Genomic DNA, 6,721 nt, shown 5'->3' with positions numbered 1-6,721 from the left:
AGAAAGAACATCTGACTGGGAATCAGGAAACCCAAGTTCTGATTTGTGCTCTAAAAGTAATTCTGCACCATTATTTGCTTCTCTGTTAAATAAATGCATTGAGGAAGAAGAATTCTAAAGACTCTTAGATAAACAGGATACTTTAATACATTTTTATTTATTTCATTAAACATTTTTCAATTACATGTAAAAATTTGACATTTTTTTAAAATTGAGTTCTAAATTCTCTTCTTCCCTCCTACCTCTCTCCCACCCTTTAAGAAAGAAGCAATATAATATTGATTAAATATGTAAAGTCATGCAGAACATTTCTATATTAGCTGCCTTGCCTAAGAAAACATACACAAACACAGTTTAAAAATTATGCTTCAGCTTGCACTCAGAGCTCATCAATTCCTTCTGGAGGTTGATAGCATTTTTCATCATGTGTTCTTTGGAATTGGCCTGGATCATTTGCCTTGATCAGCCCCTTTTCAAGGCTGATCATCCTTAGGATGTTGCCTTTATTGTGTATAATGTTCTTCTGGTTCTGCTCTTTTCACTTTGTATCAGTTCATATAAGTCTTCCCAGATTTTCTAAAACCATCCTTTTCATCATTTCTTAAGCAGAAAATCATCACAAAATGAGAGTAGCAAAAATGAAGAGGTAAAGCAATTATCTGCTCAAAATAACTTGAGAAGATCCCAGGTTTGACCTGAGTAAAGTGCAGACACAGGCTGACTCCACTGAATCATTCCCCCCCCCCCCAAATCAGATCAAGGCTTTTATTTACTCATTTCTTGCATTTAAAATATTTTTCAATGACATCTTGGCCTGAGATTCCTTGCCATAGTACTAAATAGCAGTATAACTGCAGCCAACTACTCTATAGGGCTTTCCCTCTCTGTCCAGTCTTGTTGCCATCAATCTTGATCTAACTGATGTGGTGTTCAGCACATAGGCCTCCACCAACTTTACATACATAGGTTCATCACATTTGGAAGCAAGAACACAGATGGGCTTGGTGTTTTGCCAAGGCTTTGGCAGCTTCACCAATTCCAGAGCTAGGCCATGGTGGATGAAGGTGGTCTTCAGCACTTCTTGTAGAGCAGTGTTAAGGTCCATTACACTTCCAGAGGCAGTGCTTTCCTCAGCCATGGCAGTGGTGAAACTAAATCTTGAAAACACCTGGGAGCCTCCACCTCATTGTTTTTTAAAGCCTAATAGCATTCCATCAGAACCACAAATCACAATTTGTTTAGCAGCTTCTCATTTTCTAATCCCCCCCCCAAACACAAATACTGCTATAAATATTTTTGTACAAATAAGTTCTATTACTTTTTCTCTGACTTTTTGGGAAACAGATCTAGTCATTGTTTTGCTGGCCAAAGAGTATATGCAGCTTTATAACCTTTGGGCATAGTAATGTCTGGACTAGTTCACAACTCCACTAACAGTTTATCGGTTCCCCTCCCACATCCCCTCTAGCATTTGTTGTTTTTCGTTTCTTTTGCATTAATATGATAGGTGGTGTGAGGTGGTATTTCAGAATTCAGAAACAATACTTAAAACTTTTTTGAGAGGTTTTGGAGACTTGATTGACTTTAATCTTCCTTTGCTTCCTAAAAGCATTCATCTGTGGGGACTCCTTCCCTCCCTCCCACTCTCAACATAGTAATCAGGTGTGGAGAAAATAACTGATTTTAAGACCTATTAGCAAGAATAACTAGTTAAAGTAGGAAGCTACTTGATGATTGTAAGAGACTGTTTAGGGTCACAGGTCATTGCGCTACTGGGAATGGCCTAGTGGTCCTCTTGCCCAGGTACACCCCTTGGCCTAATTTTCTGGGTTAGTTCTCTGGATCTTATCTGTTCCTTATGTTTTGGCACTTCTTGGAGCGTTGTGTTGAACACTAAGTGGTGATAGCAACATTTTGTGAGAAGTACTGGCCTGAGGAAGTAAACTTTATCAACAGCTGTCCACCGGCAAGAAGGCATTTGTTTGATTTGCTAATTGGAGAACACCAAGTAAATTGGGAATAAACCAGGGATTAAGGGGTTATTTAAGCTCTGACATTCTGTAAAATAAATGGAGAACTTGTCATCTTTGTCTCTTGCCTCTTCAAAGTTTGTCTGAGACAAGTATTAGTTATGAGTAACAGATAAGTTAGCCTGCAGGCATGCAACAGATGACCTTCTTCCAAATGGATGGGCAGCCTCCCTAGAAGCAATGGCTCCTTACCCGTGGATGCTGGGCTTCTCTACCCCCAAAAACATTGTGAGCAGTGATATAGCTACCTTCTAGAATCCAAGATCATGTCTACACCATGATGAGGCTTTAAAACAGTACTTTAATAGGGGACAGTTAAGGCAGAGTATGTTATATTCCAAAACCACATACCTTATTTTCTCTAGTGGTGTTTCTTTTTCTTTTTTTTCCCCCCAAGGCAATGGGGTTAAGTGGCCTGCCCAAGGTCACACAGCTAGGTAATTGTTAAGTGTCTGAGGTCGACTTGAACTCGGGTCCTCCTGACTCCAGGGCTGGTGCTCTATCTATTGCGACACCTAGCTGTCCCTAGTAGTGTTTTATATAACCCAGTATGCCTATATCAAAAGCCTCATCTACTAGGAAAATCTTGCAACCAATATGCTTTCCTTCTGATACAAAATAACATGTAGGCATTGAATATATGTTTACATGTTAATTCAGGTAGATGAAGCATGGTAGTTGGGAGACCAGAACAGTAGATCTGGTTGCTGAACTAGATCAGTCAGTTTGGACATTTAGTTATAGCCCCATCCATATCCAAACAAACTGCTATGCAAACATTTATCATTGAACATAAAATGAATCAGGAGAGAGAGAATATGGCATAATAGGAATCCATTTCCACTCCTCAAAAACAATTGAAAGCCCAGGGTCTACACAAAATGGATCAATAACATCATATAACATGACTCTAGAAATAGTTTTCCTTAGTAAACAGTTTCAAGTTTTACCATTTGAGAAGGAAAGTATTTATCTCTATAATATCTCTTTAACAGTAGAAATTAAGTCAGAATATAAATCATTAATCACTGAGCTAAAAAATAGAAAACAACAAAAGGTCACATACAAAAAGGTATACTTGTACAAATTTTATTTATAAGATGAGAACTCTTAGAATAGGGGTGCTTTTTTGGATGATACTATATATGTCAGTCATGGACTTTAAACATCTCAAGTTCAGACAAAGACAAGATAGAGAACATACACTACGTGATATAAAACCATGAGCAAAATTGAATAGATTTGAAAAATCAAGACTTTTTTCCCTAATATCTTCCAACACTGGCTATACACTATCAAAATATTTAGAAATACACAAGAAGAAAAATATGACATTTCAGTGATTCATATATACCTCAAACCACATTCCTCAACAAATTGCTGTAGGGGATAAGAAGCTTGATAAAGAAACCAACCTCAAGGTGGACACCTGTCCAGTGATAGTTTGTCCAGTAACACTGAACTAGATTTGGAGTCAGAAGATCTTAGACCTGCTACTGTTTGACCTTGGTCACATTATTTCATTACTCTAGATCTTAGTTTTCTTTATCTGCAAAATTAGAGATTTGGCCTAGAGGACTTCCTTCCCTTTAAGACTCTAAAATCTATGATCTCAGATCTTTTGGCATCATTGTTAAGTCAACAAGCATTTATTAAACACTTAAGCTGTCCAAGATGTGGACTGGGACTGCACCATTGAGCTGACTTATTATGGTAGCTCATAGATTCAGAACTAGAATGGACCTTAGAGTTTGTCTAGTTCAGCCTCCTAAGGATACTCAGGACCAGAGAGAAATACTTTGCTAAGGTTACAGATGTGAGATTTAAACCCAGTTTTTTATGGTTCTTATATTTATCCAAATATCAACAACATTATTCTAAAGACATATTTATGTCTCATCAGAATAGGTCCTTATTCAATAATTTTGACTTTTTCTTTTATAAGAAGTCATTGCTATTGGAGGGTAGCAGTGATTTAAATTTTAAAAAAATTCCCATTTTTTTACTTCCATGGGTAGATTTTTATCACTAAATTTTCTTTCCTATTTGCTACCAATGCTATTATAAAAATGAAACTGTGTTATTGAGCATATATGGGTAATAGAGCATGCTAGCTGGCAGGGAAACCTGTCTTGGGATTAATTAAAAATTTGCCATGGGTAATGCACAGGGAGGATAATTGCTCTGAAAATGATGTAGAGCTGACTGTACTTTCATTCATTCATTCGGCAAACATTTCAGTATTTCATGATAATCTTTGCTAGGTGGAGGAGGAAATGCAGAGATAAATACGGCAGAGTCTCCATCATTTGCTAATATTAGAATCATTTCAGGAGTATATTATATTCATTGCACTAGAAGGTAGAGCTGTATTATTATTTTTGGTATTTTGATTAGCATAGGAAATTGGATTTCTGTGATTATCTTAGGTGGGTAATTGTTTTATCCTCTCATTTTTGTTGTTCTACATTCATTTCATTTTGTTATTTGGATAGATACAGATTGTCAACTCATTTATAACTTTTGGATGACAGAGTCTGTGGAAACTATGTAAGAATAAATGACAAGCCCGTGATTATATAGCTATTTTTTATTAGAGGCAAGTCTTTCTCACTTCAGCTTTATGTTGTCTGTCTCATGTACTGCAGAGATTTTTGTCAAATGTCTTATCACCTCTATTAGATAGTCAAATCCTTGAGGGTAGGTGTCATATCTTTTGTGCTTTTACAAGACTTTCAAACAAAGCCCATTACTGAATGTGGCATATTGGAAACAATAAGCAAAATAGTATCATATATATATTAGGTGAAAATTTTCATAATTTGCATAAATTAAATGATTCTGAATAAACAAAGTGAATTGAATAGTTTAACAGTTGTTTGGTGAATATAATCAAGGAAGAAAACCAGTAGAATTCCTAATAAAAACAAGCAAACAAACCTTAACAGCCTCTTTTGTTTAAAGGGAGGATTTTGTAGCCTGAGCCAGCCAGAGAATCACTTCATCCTTCCTTTCATTTTGCTTTCATAAAGAGCTTGAAATTAAATGAGACAAAACACAACAAAAGAAATTGTCTTTTAATAGTAGGAGTGAATTGATGTTCTTGCATTGGTCCATTTTTCATGATTTTTAGAAATATGAATTTCATTTAAATCTTGACATTAATCATATAGATTAGCATATTTAGCAAGGTCCATATACTTTGTTTTACCCTCCTTGTGTAATAGAATTTAAGATAGGTTGGATTGCAAGTCACCAAGATTCTCAATTTTCTATCTAATACTTTGTTCCCTCCCCCAAAATACTCTATCTTTTTCTGGGCTTGGGTTGTAAGATTTTTTTTAATATGGAAAAATTCAAGCAAAGTTTAAATTACAGTTAATTGAAAGAGGTTGAGGAGGAATGTAGATAAAATTAATTAGTTTCCTTGCCAAGTGGTATATATTAATCTTACTTTGTATACTAGGGATAAAACAAACCTAAAGGTAAGGTGTATACCAAGCATTCTATTTAAACATATAGAGTTTGCTCCACTCTCCCAGGCATTCTTTGTCTAGACAGAGAAGAAAATCCAGTCCCTTCTAAATTATAATGTTGCCAATAGAATGTAAATATTGCCTGTCTTCTGAGGAACTCAGAGAACTTCACAAACAGTTGACACTTCTTAACACTTGATTATTCATTGACTGATTATCCGTTTGATGGATTAGACCCTTATGTTCTTCCATTTCTGTTCTGCTCCGATTCTGTCCAGAGGTCTTTTTTATTTCTCATTACTTTTATTACTTGCCCCAAGGGGCAGGAGAGGAAAGAAAAAATTGTAAAATTTATCTCAGTAGACTTTCTGTGGGTAAGGAAAAGAAGAGTTAAAACTAGGAGAGGGCAATAGGGGTTTTTTCACTAGATTGATAACATTTAGAGGGTACAGATAATATCTTGAAGTAGAAGGACTGAAACAAGAGAACTGATTGTAGCCCCAAGAATAATTAATTATAACAAGAAACCACCAACTCTTCCACAGTTGTGACACTATGGTGAACTTTCAGACTCTTTAGTCCATTTGTTATGATTGACCAGTAATTTCTGACTCTCCAAGACCCCTGTTTGACCCGCAAAATACTGGGGTGGTTCATAATGTCCTTCTCCAGCTCATTTTCCAGATGAGGTATTGAGGCTAGAAGAGTTAAATAACTTGTCCAGAGTCAACCAACTAGTAAGTGAGGCCAGATTTGAACTCAGGAAGAGGAATCTTCCTAATTCCAGGCCTGGAATGCTATCCAATGTGCCACCTGGCTGCCCTCTTTGGTCTATTTCTATAATTCCAAATGACTTTGTCTTAAAAAGTTGATTTCATGGCATGTTTTGTGCCACTTGTGATAGGTTTAAATTTTCTAGTTATGGGTTCACGGTAGAGAAGGATATTTTTACTAATTTAGAGAAAGTATTATTATTATTATTACCTGGGTTGGGGACAGAAACTTGCTCTATTCTCAGGGTTTTATTTTCTCTATCTTTAAAATGAAAGTTCTTTCTCGCTTTAAATCCTATGATCCTATGTTGCTTATCCAAGGTCACACAGAGAGAGGTTTGTACTCAGGTTTTTTGATGATAAAACCAATGCTAAGCTATTGTCTTATTTCTTTTCTCAACTAATCTTGGCAAAAAACTCAAACAAACTATATATGTTTAAT

The 6,721-nt window shown here is 35.9% G+C and overlaps 1 pseudogene; it reads right to left on the bottom strand.

Annotated features, from left to right (window-relative positions):
- Positions 1-773: 773 nt before the first annotated feature.
- Positions 774-1,138, bottom strand: LOC141519899 (small ribosomal subunit protein eS12-like; annotated as a pseudogene).
- Between the last annotated feature and the right edge of the window lie 5,583 nt (positions 1,139-6,721).

The sequence above is a fragment of the Macrotis lagotis genome, chromosome 4, assembly GCF_037893015.1.
Source record: "Macrotis lagotis isolate mMagLag1 chromosome 4, bilby.v1.9.chrom.fasta, whole genome shotgun sequence".
NCBI lineage: Eukaryota > Metazoa > Chordata > Mammalia > Peramelemorphia > Peramelidae > Macrotis > Macrotis lagotis.
The sequence above is the reverse complement of the archived record's forward strand: the minus strand, read 5'-3'. Positions and strand labels throughout refer to the sequence as shown.